The sequence below is a fragment of the Arvicola amphibius genome, unplaced genomic scaffold, assembly GCF_903992535.2.
Source record: "Arvicola amphibius unplaced genomic scaffold, mArvAmp1.2, whole genome shotgun sequence".
In the NCBI taxonomy this organism is placed as follows: domain Eukaryota; kingdom Metazoa; phylum Chordata; class Mammalia; order Rodentia; family Cricetidae; genus Arvicola; species Arvicola amphibius.
In genome coordinates this window covers 219,039-234,993 of record NW_024582312.1, presented here as the reverse complement: position 1 = coordinate 234,993, position 15,955 = coordinate 219,039, and the positions used below count along the sequence as shown (strand labels likewise).

Below are 15,955 nucleotides of genomic sequence, written 5' to 3'. Positions count from 1 at the left end.
TATAATGGTTTCCCACTTACATTATATGCTAGGTCAATGGTGGAACAAAACTTGTTTGAGTAACCAACATTATCTGCTTTGCATTAAGGCTTTTCCAAGAAATGAAACTCATACTCTACACTACTTGTGACCAATAATCTGAGAGTAGATAATCTAGGAAACTACATTAAGATAAATATCATTCTTTAAAAAAATAACATCATATTAAAATGACTCTCTGCAAAGATTAGTGGCTTGCTCAGCCATGAGCAGAGAAGCTTCCTACTGCAGCAGATGGGAAAAAATACAGAGATCTAAATCCTGACAATATTCTGAGAGTGAGAGACCTTGGGACATTCAGTACTATTCAAGAAGTCTTCAACAAATTCATGGTGTGAAGAGTTCTCAGCTGCTTCTCTCAGAATGTGATTACTCTACACTCCACAAACTGGATGGATTAAGAATTAGGTGTGGTCCCTATACAACAACAATATGTCAATGGTCAAATTTTGTAGGAAAGATGGAAACCTGTAGGAGAATTTTCTTTCCCCAGTCTGCCTGCAAACAAACAACATAAACTGAGAATTAATAAAAAATTTAAATGTTAAGCCAATATCAGTGGATTGTTACATGCTTTTATTTATATTAACACATTTCTCTGATTCTATATGTTGCCACATAGCTCCTGCCTTTATCTATCCTCCATCCTGTACTTCTCCCTCTGCATCTCCTGGTGACTTTCTGTAACTCTGCCCTTCATCTTCTCAGAATTCTCTTAGTCTTACTCTCCTGCAACATCTTTCCTACCTAGGTGTAGACCAGTCATATTTTTAGTAACCAGTGATCATAATGCATATTTAAAGTGTGCAAAAATTGTGACACATCAGAATCCCATCTCATTGGGGAGAAAAGAGAATAACATTATTAGCAGGGTGGGCATACCAATCAAAAATCAAGAACTAAGGAAATGTAGTGTGAACATAAGGTTGGCACTGAGTTGTGACCTTAAAATACAGAACATAAGAATTTGGTGGGGATGGTAAGCTAGGAAGTAGATGAGAGTTTATGCCAAGATGCTATGATGAGGTTAGAACCTATGCTCTCTTATTCCAGACTCTATCCGTAGGAAGTCAGCGACAATGTTGACCATATTGTAATAACCAAGTAGGGTAGTATCCACCTCCAAATTATAAAGTCTAGCCTGACTTCCCTCATGCAAATGTATCTTCTAGTTCTATGTTAAATCTGCTCCTGTACTGTGGGAGCTCACATCTCTCTCAAGGAGGCCCACCTCTGAAGAAAAGGAGGTGTATTCAGGAAGATGAAACTGTTTGATTTTCTTTACCTGGTGACAGCCCTTCCTGGTGAGTGTTCCCACTTCATACATGTGTCCATGTGGGGTTCTGACAACATGTGATTGACAGAATTCACTTTTTTGTCTGAAGGAATTTTGTCCCAGGTTCAGCTTCAGGAGTCAGGACCTGGCCTCGTGAAGCCGTCACAATCACTGTCCCTCACCTGCTCTGTCACCAGTTACTCCATTACCAATGGAGTAACTGGACCTGGATCAGGAAGTCTCCAGAGAATAAGTTGGAATTCATAGGGTACATAAGTAATAGAGGTGGTACTTATTACAACCCATCATTTACGAGCTGCATCTCCATCACTAGAGACACATCCAAGAACCAGTTCTTCTTGCAGCTGAACTCTCTGACCACTGAGGACACAGCCACATATTACTGTGCAGGAAGCACCCAGTGAGGGAAATACAGCATTAGCCAGACACAAACCACCCTGTAGAGGACCTCTGGACCAGCAGGGGGAGCTCAGCCCTGAGTGATCTCTGGGACTTTAAAACTTCAGGCAGAGAAAAAGAAACACTTGGTTTTCTCTGGCTTTTCTTCTAATTGCCTAAGAACAGAGAAGATAGAGCTTCATTCCCCTCTCTGATCATGAAATGTTTTTGTGAAACCACATTTATTTGTTTCTAACTGTGTCACTTAAGACAGGGTACAAAGCAGTATTTCATGTCATTTTGAATGTGGAACAAGCCTTTACCAACAGAGCCATTTTTCTTGTTGTGGGAATATGTTTTAATGATAGTAGCTCTTTGAACTCAGCAGATTTCACATGACAGTAATTTTCCTGTAACAATGTGATTCCAGTTTTGATTGTTTACACACTCCTCTCTGTATGTTGGAGCACATCCTAGTCTGTTCAAACAAACCAGTTGATGGTATGCCTACTGAATGATACATATTGTGTTTTGGGTCTCCACCTATCACTACTGTTGTATTACCAGATGCACAGCAGGGTATGTACTGGTGTCAAGTATGTAGGAGGGAATGTATATAAAAACTTTGTTATCAATATTTACTGTCTTGCAAAGACAAAATATTTTGTGCAAGAAAATATATCAATTGGTCATAGAATTTAAAACATCAGATCAAATAAATATTCATTATCACACTGATAATTAATGTATTTAAATGTGACAGAGAAGGATTCGCCTCTGATATAAAAGAGAATTGAAAATTTTGTGTTTAGATATACTTGGATATACCTTGAATGATTGTTCATTGATTTGTGATTTTATTCCAATATTATTAGAAGAATATAATTCTAACCCAAATATAGACCCTGAAACACAGTGCGTCACTTATGTAACTAAAACAAAATCAACAGTGTAAATGGAATCATATCATACCCTCCTTAATTGAACAACAACTCCATTCAGTTAACAAAATTTACATTAAATTCTGGGATATTTTTGTCCAACTCTTTCTGAACATTAGAAAAATTTGAACAAACCAAGTGTGATAAATTTTGTCTGAAATTAATAGTCCCCACACCGTTATAATTTTACCATCAATGTGGGACTAGCATGCATAGTTTTTGCAGTCCCTCAGAACCTGCTCTGAACATCTGCCTCTCCATTGATAATATCTGTCACTATCATAGAAAACCACAGCCTAAAGATTATTCAGAAAGAATTAGCGACTCAAATATAAGATTTCTAGGAATGAAGAACTGGATGGACATCCAGGAAGGCCAATCCAGACCTACAGACTATCCTCAGTTTTAAGGATGGCCTTGTGAAAAAAAAATAGTGGGATTCCAAGCTGAGACTGAATATAAGTGGAGGGATTTTGTCTTCAGCACCCCTGGGTTGTGCTCCTTCCCCACATTTCTGAAGCTGGATTGTGTCTTTTGCCAGTTTCAGATAAACATCAACAAGATCATTGAAAATGAGTTTTATATTTTGGAGGTGTTTTAGAGGGAGTTTTTTTTACTTTAATTTTAAGTAGCAAGTTTTGTTTGCAAAGATTGTAGAAATGGACATTTTCCTCCAAATACAAACACACACATTTGAAACACATAGGGGAACACAAGGATACTGACCTGATCTGAGTCTTATGCTCTTCTGTGCCAACATTTTGCCATGGATTTATCATGTAAATCAGTAATAGTATGAGAAGTGTTGGAACCTACAGCATGGAGCTTCTTATAATTAAAAGAAACAAGAAAGAATCACCTTCTTTACTTTCCTTCTTCCTGAATAACACTTGTATAAAATTAAGAGAGTCATGAAGGGCCCTAAATTTCTGTCTATAAGCAAAACATTGCCTGTTGAAGTATTATTATCATAAACTTTATTCCAAGCTTGTAATATCAGCTTGGGTATTTGTCCATTAACCATATGAGGACTGGCAAACTATTGGGCAACTGTAGGTAACTCTCCTTACCCTACAATTTCATAATAAGTAATACATATCCTGCCTTGGATAGGGATTTGTTGATACTGTACTGAAGTCACAGATTAAACTGATGGGTGTTGACATTTTTCATAGTTTGCCACTCAAAGGGTATCCTATCTTGCATACCTGCTTTTTTCTACTTTCCATGTAGATTATATCTGTATATGTCACTCTTAGTGTGTTCACTTTTGTCTAAGTTTTCTCGGATTGTGATTTGTAGGCTGGTTTTCTTTGCTTTATGTGTAAAAACCACTTAGGAGTGAGTACATGTGATAATTGTCTTTTTGTGTCTGGGTTACCTCACTCAAAACAAGGTTTTCTAGCTCCTTCCATTTTTATGCAAAATTCAAGATATCATCTTTTTCTCCTGTATAGTACTCCATTGTGTAAATGTACCACATTTTTATTATCCATTCTTCAATCAAGGGGCATTTAGGTTGTTTCTGGGTTCTGGCTATGACAAACAATGCTGATATGAACATAGTTGAGCACATGTCCTTGTGGCACAATTGAGTATTCTTTGGATATATACCCAAAAGTGGTATTGCTGAGTCTTGAGGAAAGTTGTTTCCTATTTTTCCGAGAAATCTCCACACTGACATCCAAAGGGCTTATACCAGCTTGCATTCCTACCAGCAATGAAGACATGTTCCTCTACCCCACAACCTCTCCAGCATAAGTTGTTATCATTTTTTTTTATCTTGGCCATTCTTATAGGTGTAAGATGGAATCTCAGATTTGCTTTGAATTGCATTTCTCTGATGACTAAGGATGTTGGACATTTGTTTATGCATCTTTCAGCCATTTTAGATTCCTCTGTTGAGAGTTGACTATTTAGGTATGTACTCCATTTATTATTGTACTATTTGTTCTTTTGATGATTAATTTTTTGATTTCTTTGTATATTTCGAAGATCAGCCCTTTGTCTGATGTTGGGTTGTTGGAGATCTTTTCCCATTCTGTAGGCTGTTATTCTGTCTTGTTGACCATGTCCTTTGCTTTACAGAAGCCTTTCAGGTTCGGAGGTCCCATGTATTAATTATTTCTCTCATTGTCTGTGATACTGGGGTAATATTTAGGAAGTGGTCATCTTTGCCAATGTGTTCAAGTGTATTCCCCACTTTCTCTTCTATAAGGTTCAGTGTGGCTTTATGTTGAGGTCTTTGATCCATTTGAGATTGAGTTTTGTGCATGGTGTCAAATATCAGGTGTTCAAAGGTATGTGAATTAGTATCTTTGTCTTCTGTTCAGTTTCATTGGTCATCCTTTCTGTTCTTATTCTAATACCAGGCTGTTTTCAGTACTGTAGCTCTGTAATAGAATTTGTAGTCTGGGATTGTGATGCCTCCAAAATTTCTTTAATGGAAACAATATTTCTTCCTGAGGAATTTTTAAAAATTTTCAGTGACTATGGATTACTGAATTTATTACTATTTGGCAGGAAATCCTGCAGAGATTATATAAGAAATTCAATAGGAAAAACATTTCTGATATTTCTTCTTCCTTCTTTGAGACTGTTTAGAAGTCCTATGTTGTAGGATGCTGCTTGATCATTTCCCATCTGCACAAACTCCAGAAAGAATCACACAGAAAGTATATTATTTAAATCACTACTTGTCTAATCACTTAAGTGTATTGCTAGCTAGCTCTTACATCTAGAATTAACCAATTTCTATTATTTTATATTTTACTATGGAGTTGGTGGCCTATCGGTAAGGTGCTACCTGAAAGCTCGTGTCTTTCTTTTCTGGCAGCCATATGGCATCTCATGATTCTGCCTTCTTTCTCTTAGCATTAAGTTTAGTTTCCCCCTGCCTTCCTGTATTCTTTGCTGCAAAGGCCTCAGACAGTTTCTTTATTAACCAATGGTATTCACAGCATACAGACTAGAATACCACATCACCTCCCCTTTTGTGTTTAAATAAATGGAAAGTTGGAACTTTAATATAGTAAAATTACATATAACAAAATAATTATCAAGTAAGAATTACAGTTACAATATTTATATATTTTATCTTTATTTTTCATAATTTAAAAAAGTATAATTATAATTATCTATTCTTCAACTTCATCAAAGACTCCAGAAGGATCTAATATTACCTAAGTAAACAGGAAGTGTATTGTGAGAAACTTCCTAAACTAGAATTGACAGAGACGTCTCAGTGCCTGTATAGTTACCCAAAGTTTTTTATACTGTTGGGGCATCCATCTTCTGCCTACAGGCCCATAGGATCCAGCAGACTTTTCCATGAAGCAGGAAGTTTCAAAGACAGTTCTACCTATGTTGGCAGTTTGTTACTCACCTTTTTATGTGTCCTGCAGCATGTCGGGCAGTCTCTTTTATGAAGCATTAACTCCAAAGGACTGCCCCACCTTTCTTTTAAAACTTTAGCAGTCATATATCTGTGGGTCTTTATGTCCATTTTATGCAGCATAGCATCAAGCAGCCCAGGCAAGAGCTTTTTTAATCAAATGGCTAAAAAACTCCATAAGGAGCCTCTACAGTGCACATCTTCCTCTTGAAGTTATTTGTGGCACCAGGAGCAGATGCGTCATACTGACATAAAAAGTCCTAAGTTTTTAAAACATATTAACACCATATTCTGAATGTCTCTGAAAGATTTGAAGAATACCTATCTAACTGAAATATGTCTCTATATATCTAGAAAACCTAACATGACTACAAGTTTGACTATTATAGGTGGTTATCTATTAACCTATATTTCTTAATTATGCATTACATTTATAAACTAGCTGGACAAAGACAATACCTTAGTCAAGACCAGAAATACATATACACAGTATAACAAAATTCACCTTAAATTTGTATCAATAAACTAAGATCCATACCTATGTAAAGCACCAGACTGAGCTCCCAAGGTCCTGATGAGGAGCAAAAGGAGGGAGATCATGAGCAAGGAAGTCAGGACCATGAGGGGTGCGTTCACCCATTGAGATGGTGGGACAGAACTAACAGGAGATCACCAAGTCCAATGGAATTGGACTGATGGAACATGCGACCAAACCGGACTCTCTGAATGTGGCTGATGGTGGAGAATGACTGAGAAACCAAGCATATCTCCCTTTAAAAGAAAACAAACATTTATAAACAACATTTGGGATTCTGGGCATAGTTCTCTCTAAACTAGTTTCTGCTTTTTGTTGGGTGAAGTATTTTTGAGGATGCTCATGGTGAACTTTTGGGGGGTCCATCAACCCATATTAGTCTGTAATTAATCCACATGTTCTCTTTCTCTGGGGAAACAAAAGAAAAACCTCTTTTCCAAAGCAACCTATCCTTACTCTCAATCTTTGAAATCAAGATAACTTTAAAGTATATATGTTTACTTAGCTTAGTAGTTTCCAAAACTGTCTCTCTGCAATCAAAATATTAAAAGAAAGCACAATAGTATACATAATCCCGACTCTGTGTATATCCCATCTTTATGTGGCTTATTTTTCTTTACTAGTTTAATCTATTCCTAGACTCTGTCTCTTTAAAGACTTTACCTTTTAAAAAATTACTTTTTTTTATAACTGTCTGTATTCTTTATCTTTTCTCTCCCAAGCCTATGTGCATTTATCCAGCACTGTGACCCATTTAGAGGTCTTTTTAAAAACTTAAACTCTTAATAGTGTATTTTTAATCATTTTCTTTTCAGGAATGCTTCTTAAAATACTAAGTGCTTTCTAAAATCCTAAATGGTGTCATTGCTAAGGCAAACAAGGCCCTGCCTGCTTGCTCCACCCAGTCCAACATGATGGAAGTCTGTTCACTGTCTCTAAGACTGCTAGGTAGGAGAAGTCCTCACCATTTCAACTCTGATAGCAAGTTGGCCCATGCTGCCAAGAAGTAACTTGCATCATGCTGCCCACAAACTGTATTTAAATGCATGGCCTGCTGAAAGAGTCAGAGTTTATGCTGGCAGCATGGCCCAGAAAGCCATCATTTCAAAACTGCATGGCTTTTTTCTGCTACTTTTCAACCAGGAAAACCTCTTTTAAAGCACCTGCCACATGCTAATGTGGCTAAACTTTGTTTTTCTGTGTCGAGAATTTCTTTCCAAGCTTTCTCAGGATTTATGTAGATGTAGTCAGCCTCATGTCATTGTACCAACATTGTACAACAATTGTTGTAGGAGGCTGCTTGTTTATTTCCCAACTGCCCAGACTCCTGAAATAATCCCACAGAAACTGCTTATTCCCTGTGTTTGATGTTGAAATAGAACCCAACAGAACCATTTACAGGATGGGAAACAAGGAAATAAAAGAAGACTTCGTTTAGGGCACAGATCCACCTACTTTAGACCTGAAAAGTATAAATTTCCCTTTACTGTGGAAACTCTTTACAGCTCAGAGAGATAAGGGAGGAACCTTTGGAAAATATTTTAAATCTCAGCTTTTGATGACAATTAATACCAAAATCAATATCTTCCACAAATGGTCATCCTTATTAAGTGTTCAGTCTACTACCACTGGTGCTCCAAAATATTTTATTAATACATTAAATATTCCCAACCAAATTAGCAGGTTTATTCCATTAATGTTTCCTCACACAAGTCTCTAAATGTACACATTCAAACACGTTAATAATAAACACATATTAAGCAAATCTTCTTCCACATCACATTAAGGAAATAAATTAAAAACTTCCTCTTGATGTCATTTAACATAGAGCAAGGCCAAACTTGAACTTTCTACTTTATTCTCCCTGTGACTACTTTTGTTACTATTTTTCTAATGTATGAGTCTGAATCTCTGATTCCATTTATTTACCTCTATTTCACCTTCCTTCTTCCCTCACCCTGTCTGTGTGTTTGTGTATGTAAGTGAGTTCATATATTCATGTGTGTATAGGGGGTACAATCTTTTTTTAAGGGTCACTGAGGCTTTTATTCTGCATGAAGAACCGCTGGTGCAGGGGTCTTTCCTCTGGCCACCCTTGAGATTACACCGGGCTCCAGACACTAGCCTGGAGTGAGGTGACAATGATTCGGATCAGTCACATGATTACAAAGCTGGGGTTTCCAGCAGGGCTTCAGGTGGTCGGGCGTACTGAAGACATCTAAGGAAGCAGTGGCATGGGTGGGGCAAGCACTGGGCCGGCCTTGTACCACTTTGATGACATCAGGGACAGGGTCTAAGCAGCTGGTGGTTCCAGGGAATCTCCATCCACTTTACTTGACCAGGGGGTTCCTGAAGGACCTGCCAGCAATCTTGGCCTTGCTGCCCAGCTCTTCCTCAATTCTAAGAATCTGCTTGTACTTGGCCAGGTGCTAGGATCGGCAAGGGGCACCAGTCTTGATCTGCCCAGTGCAGAGCCCCACTACCAGGTCAGCAATGAGAGTATCCTTGGTCTCCCCAGAGCGATGGGACACCATGACACCCCAACCATTGGACTGGGCCAGCTTACATGCCTGCAGAGACTCAGTCACGGAGCGGATCTGGTTCATTTTGAGCAGGAGGCAGTTGCAGGACTTCTCACTGACAGCCTTGGCAATCCTCTTAGGGTTGGTCACTGTGAGATTATCCCCAACCACCTGGATCACTGAGCTAGCTGTGAACTTCTGCCAGGCTTCCCAGTCATCCTGATCAAAGGGGTCCTTGATGGACACCACCTGATACTTCCGGATGAAGGACTTGTGCAGGTCAGCCAGCTGGTCGGGGGTGATGTACCTGCTGGCGTCATCAGGAGACTTGAAGTCCAGGTCATACTTCCCGGACCTGAAGAACTCAGAGGCGGCCACATCCATGCCGATGACAACCTGTATCTCCAGAGCTTCTTTGTTCTTCAGGATGTTAGGCGCAAATCCGCCCTCGTCACCCAAATTGGTGGCATCCTTCCCATATTTCTCCTTGATGACATTCTTCAGGTTGTGATAAACCTGTGCCCCAATGCAGATGGCTTCGTGGAAACTGGACGCCCCCACAGGGAGGATCATGAATTCCTGCATGGCCAGCTTGTTGCCAGTGTGAGACCCGCTGTTGATCACATTGAAAGCTGGGACCGGCAGGATGACTTCAGAGTTGCCAGCCAAGTCAGCAATGTTATGGTACAATCTTTTTTTTTTTTTTTTTTTCGAGACAGGGTTTCTCTGCAGCTTTAGAGCTTGTCCTGTAGACCCGGCTGGTCTCGAACTCACAGAGATCCGCCTGACTCTGCCTCCCAAGTGCTGGGATTAAAGGTGTGTGTCACCACCGCCCAGCGTGATGGTACAATCTTAACAAAGATCTTTTTCTCTGTATTTATTGAACAGCCAGAAAACATCTCTTTGAAAAATAGTGGGGTATTTACAGAAATCTTTATCCCACTTGTACAAGGGTAGTCCCTTGTTACTGATTCCAACTGATTCAAGTAATAAATATTATGACAAACATTATTGTTTAAAAACCATTATCTGTATGACTTCATCAACAATTTTTGATATTTGTTTTAGAAGATTTTCTCAAACTTATACTTTGTGTTCTTGATAAATGGTTGTCATAACATACACAAAATCATATTCAATAGCCTTTAGTCAAAAACATTGAAGAGCATATAATTAAATTAATTAAATATTAGAACTTCAGGAAGCCTGAGCCAGAAATCTCTGCCAGAATAGGTACAAGGGAGTAATCTCAGTGGGAGCAGGCCTGAGGCAGGGACCTCCACAGGAGCAGGTATGGTAGAAAATCTCCCAAAAGAGGAGGCCTGAGACAAAGACCACTGAGTCCTTCTATGGGACTGGGCCTGAGCAGGGACCTCCACAGGAGCAGGTATGAGGGAGAAACTACCAAAAGAGCAGGCTTGAGACAAAGACCCCTGTGGGACCAGGCCTGAACCATTGTACTCTGCCAGAGCAGTCCTGAGCCAGGAATATCTGCAGTAGCAGACACAAACCAGCAATCTCTGCTAGAGTAGAGGAGACATTGACTTCCGAAGGACCTGACCAAAAATAGTGACCTTGCAGAAACAGGAACGACTTTATGACTGCTGAGAAAGCTGACCTGAGCCAGAGAATGAAATCAGAGAAACATCACAGTCACAATAGCCACAAATAGCATAACATATTTTGGATCAACTCTAAACATAGAAGTGGAAGACCTGTATGACTAGACCTATAAATCTTTGAAGAAAAAAATTGAAGAAGACACCAGAAAATGGAAAGATCTCCAATGCTTTTGGTTATGTAGAATTAACATAATAAAAATGGCAATCTTACCAAAAGCAATTTAAAGATTCAATGCAATGCCCAACGAAATCCCTGCAAAATTCTTCATAGCCCTTGAAGGAACAGTACTCTACTTCATATGCAAAAGCAAAAAAAAAACCAGACTAGCAAAAGTAATCCTGTAAAACAAAGGAACTTCTGGAGGCATCACAATCCCTAACTTCAAACTCTACTACAGAGCTACAGTACTATAAATAGCCTAGTTTTGTCATTAAAACAGATAGGAAGACCAATGGAAACAAATCAAAGTCCCAGATATTAATCCATACACCTATGAACACCTGATTTTTGATAAAGAGGCAAAAAATGTCAAATGGAAAAAAGAAAGCATATTCAATAAAAGTGCTGGCATAACTAAATATCAACATGTAGAAGAATTAAAACAGATCCATATCTATCATTATGCACAAAACTCAAGTACAAATGGATCAAAAATATCAACATAAAACCAACCACACTGTACCTCATAAAAAAGAAAGTGGGAAACCAATGTATCTTATTAGATCACCGGGGCTTAAAATTAGAGTTCAACAACAGCACTAATTTCAGAAAGCCCACAAACGCATAGAAATTTCAAAATGGTCACCTAAATCACCAAGGGGCCAAGAAAGAAATAAAGAAATAAATTAAAGACATCATAAAATTCAGTGAAACTGACCATACAAGATACCCAAATTTATGGGACTCAGTTAAAGTAGTATTAAGAGAAAATTTCATAGCACCAAAATTCATAAAGAAGCTGAAAACATCCTACATTTGTGAGATAACAGAAAATCTGTGAACTATAGAACAAAAAGAAGCAAATAGTTCCATGATGATTGGATAACAGAAGTAATCAAATTTAGAGTTGAAATCAATAAATTGGAAATAAAGAAAACAATGCAAAGAATAGAGACAAAGAGTTGGTTCTTCAAAAAAATCACAAAAATAGACAAACTATTATCCAAATGAGTCATAAAGCAGAGAGAGAGAGAGATTATCCATATTAACAAAATCAGAAATAAAAAGTAGGATATGACAACAGACATAGAGGATATCCAGCGAATCTTCAGGTCATATATTGAATACCTGTACTCAATAAAACTGAAAAACTTAAATGGACACTTTCCTTGATAAATATCACTTACCAAAATTAAATCAAGGCTATATAAGCAAATTAAATAGACTTAATAATGCTAAAGAAACATAAACAATCATCAAATATCTCCCAAGCAAAAAGGTATAGGGCCAGATGGTTTCAGAGCAGAATTCTATATGATTTTAAAAGAAGAACTAATGCCAGTACTCCTCAAATTGTTCCACATAATAGAAACAGAGGAAACATTGCTAAAGTCTTTTCATGAGGCTAAAATTATCTTGATACCCAAACCACACAAAGACATTACTAAAAAACAGAATTACTGACCAATCTCACTCATAAACATAAAATCAAAAATATTCAATAAAATACTAGTAAACTGAATTTGAGAACATAACAAAAAAATCATCCACCATGACAGGGTAGTCTTCATCTGAGAGATTCAAGATGATTCAATATACAAAAATCTGGGAGTATAATCTATCATATACACAAACTGAAAAACAAAATCACATGTTCATCTCATTAGAAGCTGAAAAAAATTTCAATAAAATACAACATCTATTTTTGATAAAGGTTTGGAGAAAGCATCAATGTAATGAACATAACTAAACATAATATTGGCAATGTACAGCAAGCCAACAGCCAACATCAAACTAAATAGAGATAAACTCAAAATGATACCACTGAAATCAGGAACAAGTCAAGGTTTTCTACTCTCTCTATATCTATTCATTATAGTATTTGAGATTCTAACTAGAACAATAAGACAACAAATGATCAAGGGAATACAAATCAGAAAGGAAGAAATCAAATTCTCAATATTTGCTGATGATATTATAATTTACATAATGGACCCCAAAACTTCTACCAAGGAATTTCTACAACTCATACACACAACTTCAGTAATGTAGCAGGATACAAGATTAACTAAAAAATTAGTAGCCCTCCTTTAAACAGATGAAAAATAGGCTGAGAAGTAAGTCAGAGAAACATCACTCTTCACAATAGCCACAAATAACAGAAAATATATTGGATTAATCTAACCAAACAAGTAGAAGATTTGTATAACAAATATTTTAAATCTTTAGAGTAGGAAATTGAAGAAGACACCAGAAAATTAAAAGATCTCCCATATATTTGGATAGCTAGAATTAACATAGTAAAACTATCAATCTTAACAAAAGCAATATATAGATTCAGTGCAATGTCCATCAAACTCCCAGCAAAATACTTCACACACCTTAAAAGAACAATACTCAACTTTATGTTGAAAAGCAAGAAACCCAGGAAAGACAAAACAATCCTGGAAAAAAAAAACTTCTAGAGGCATCACAATCTCTGACTTCAAATTCTACTATAGAGCTGCAGTACTGAAAACAGCTTGGTATTGGCATAAGAACAGAGAGGACCAATTGAACTGAATAGAAGACCCAGATATTAATTCACAGATCTTTGAACACCTGATTTTTGACAAAAAAAAACCAAAAAAAAAATCATATAGAAAATAGAAAGCATATTTAACAAATGGTGCTGGCATAACTGGATATCAGCTACTGAGAGAGAGTAAGACATATTGCTTTGGAAAACATCAAGGCTCTTCATACTATATCTAAGCTGAGTAAGGTATCCTTCCAAAAAGAATAGGTTTCCAAAAAGTCAGTACAAGAAGTAGGGATAAATTCTGGTGCCACTTTGAGTGGCCCCACAGTCTGCCCAGCCATGGAACTGCCTCTCACATCTAGATGGTTCAGATTAGTCCTAAGCTGGTTCCTTTCCTGTCTGACTAGAGTTGATTAGCATTCAGAAGCTTAGGTAAACTGTTTCAGTGGATGTCCCAATTGTGGTCTTGACCTCTTTGCTCATATTATCATTCCTCCTACTCTTCAACTGGACTTTGGGAACTCAGCTAGCACTCTGCTGCAGGTCTCTGACTTTGTTTCCATCAGTTGCTGGATAAAGTGTTTATGGTTACATTTATAATATCATCAATCTGACTATAGGGTAAGACTACTTCAGGCACCCTTTCCTCTATTGCTTAGGGTTTTAGCTGGGATCATCATTGTGGATTCTTTGGAATTTCTGTAGTGCCATGTTGATTGCCAATCCGACAATGGCATGTACAATTAAAATTTCTCTTCCTCATAGTCATGGACTATAGGCTTGTCATCCTTTGCTTTACAGCTAGTATACACTTATGAGTAAATACCATGTTCATCTTTCTGCATCTGGGTAACTTCACTCATAATTTTTTTTGGTTCCATACATTTGCATTCAGATTTCAGAATGTCATTGTATTTTACAACTGATTAGTATTCCATTGTGTAAACATACCACATTTTCTTTATCTATTCTTCAGTTGAGGGGCATTCGGGTTGTTTCCATGTTCTTTTTATTTCAAATAATGTTGCTATGAACATAGCGGGCATCATATTCTTCAATTTGCCTCCTGGTGTCTAGGTTCAATAGTATCTTTAGGGAATCCCAAATCATGTACAAAGAGATTAATGAAGCCTTTTTCTAAAATTAGTTATTACACTATATAACTATTAATATCATGATTAAAAAGCTTAATATATTTCATACCTTAAGAAAAGCTGTAAAGCATACCTTAAGAAAAGTAGAAGAATGGATGAAGAAAGTGTGGAATATATACATATTAGAGTACTACTCAGTGGTAAAAAAAAAAAAAATAACATCTTGAATTTTGCATGCAAATGGATGTAAATAGAAAACACTATTCTGAGTGAGGTAACCCAGACACAAAAAGATGAACATGGGATGTACTCACTCATAATCGGTTTCTAGACATAAATAAAGGACACTGACCCTTTAATTTGTGATCCTAGAGAAGATAATAAGAAGGTAAACCAAAAGAAAAACATATAGTTATACTCCTGGATATTGGAAGTAGACAACATTGCCGGGCAAATATTGGGAACTTGGGGGCAGGGTGGGATGGGGGCAAGGGGAGCTGTGCATCCATATAGACTAGGGTCCCCAAAAGCCAGAACATGCCAGAAAAACAAGTCCCAGTGCCTTTATCAATGGCTTCTCACTCATCCCGCATTGTCAGCCACAATCAGAGAGTCTGTTTTGATCATATGCTCATTCAGACCCAGTCCAGCTGGATTTGGTGAGCTCCCATTAGAACAGGCACACTATCTCAGTTGACAGACCAACCACTTGTGGCCCTGACTTCCTTGCTCATCTTTTCCCTTCTTCTGCTCTACAATAGGACCTTGGGTGCTCAGTCCTTTGCTCTGATGAGGGTCTCTGTATCTATCTCTATCCATTGGTTCTCTGTTTCTATCTCCATCCATAGCCAGACAAAGATTCAATGGTGATATTTAAGATAATAATCAGTGTGATAGTGAGGCAAGGACAGTTCAGGCACCCTCTCCTCTGCTGTCCAAGGACCTAGCTGGGGACCTCCCCATGGACACCTGGGATCCCCTCTAGAGCCAAGTCTCTTGCCAACCCTAAAATGGATCTCTTAATGTAGGTATCTTCTTCCCTGCTCCTATATCTGCCCTTCTTCCATCTCTACTCTCCTACTCCCCTAAGCTCTTGCCATTCCTTCCCATCACCCTTCTCTTTTAACCTCTCCCCTTCACTCCCCATGCTCACAACTTTTGCCCAACAATCTTGTTTGCTTCCAGTTTCCAGGAGGATCTATATATGTTTTTCTTTGAGTTCACCTTGTTATTTGGCTTCTCTAGGCTTGTGAACTATAGGCATAATGTCCTTGGTTTATGGCTAGAGTCCACTAATGACTGAGTACATACCATATTCATCATTTTGGGTCTGAGTTATCTCACTTAGGATTGTGTTTTCTATTTCCTTTTATTTGCAAGCAAAATTCAAGATGTCATTTTTACCACTGAGTAGTACTCTAATGTGTATATATTCCACACTTTCTATATCCA

The 15,955-nt window shown here is 37.7% G+C and overlaps 2 pseudogenes; one reads left to right on the top strand and one right to left on the bottom strand.

The window, feature by feature from the left end:
• The first annotated feature begins 1,300 nt into the window (after positions 1–1,300).
• On the top strand, positions 1,301–1,740 carry LOC119805779 (annotated as a pseudogene).
• Positions 1,741–8,914: 7,174 nt separating this feature from the next.
• LOC119805778 lies at positions 8,915–15,650 on the bottom strand (annotated as a pseudogene).
• Positions 15,651–15,955: the final 305 nt, after the last annotated feature.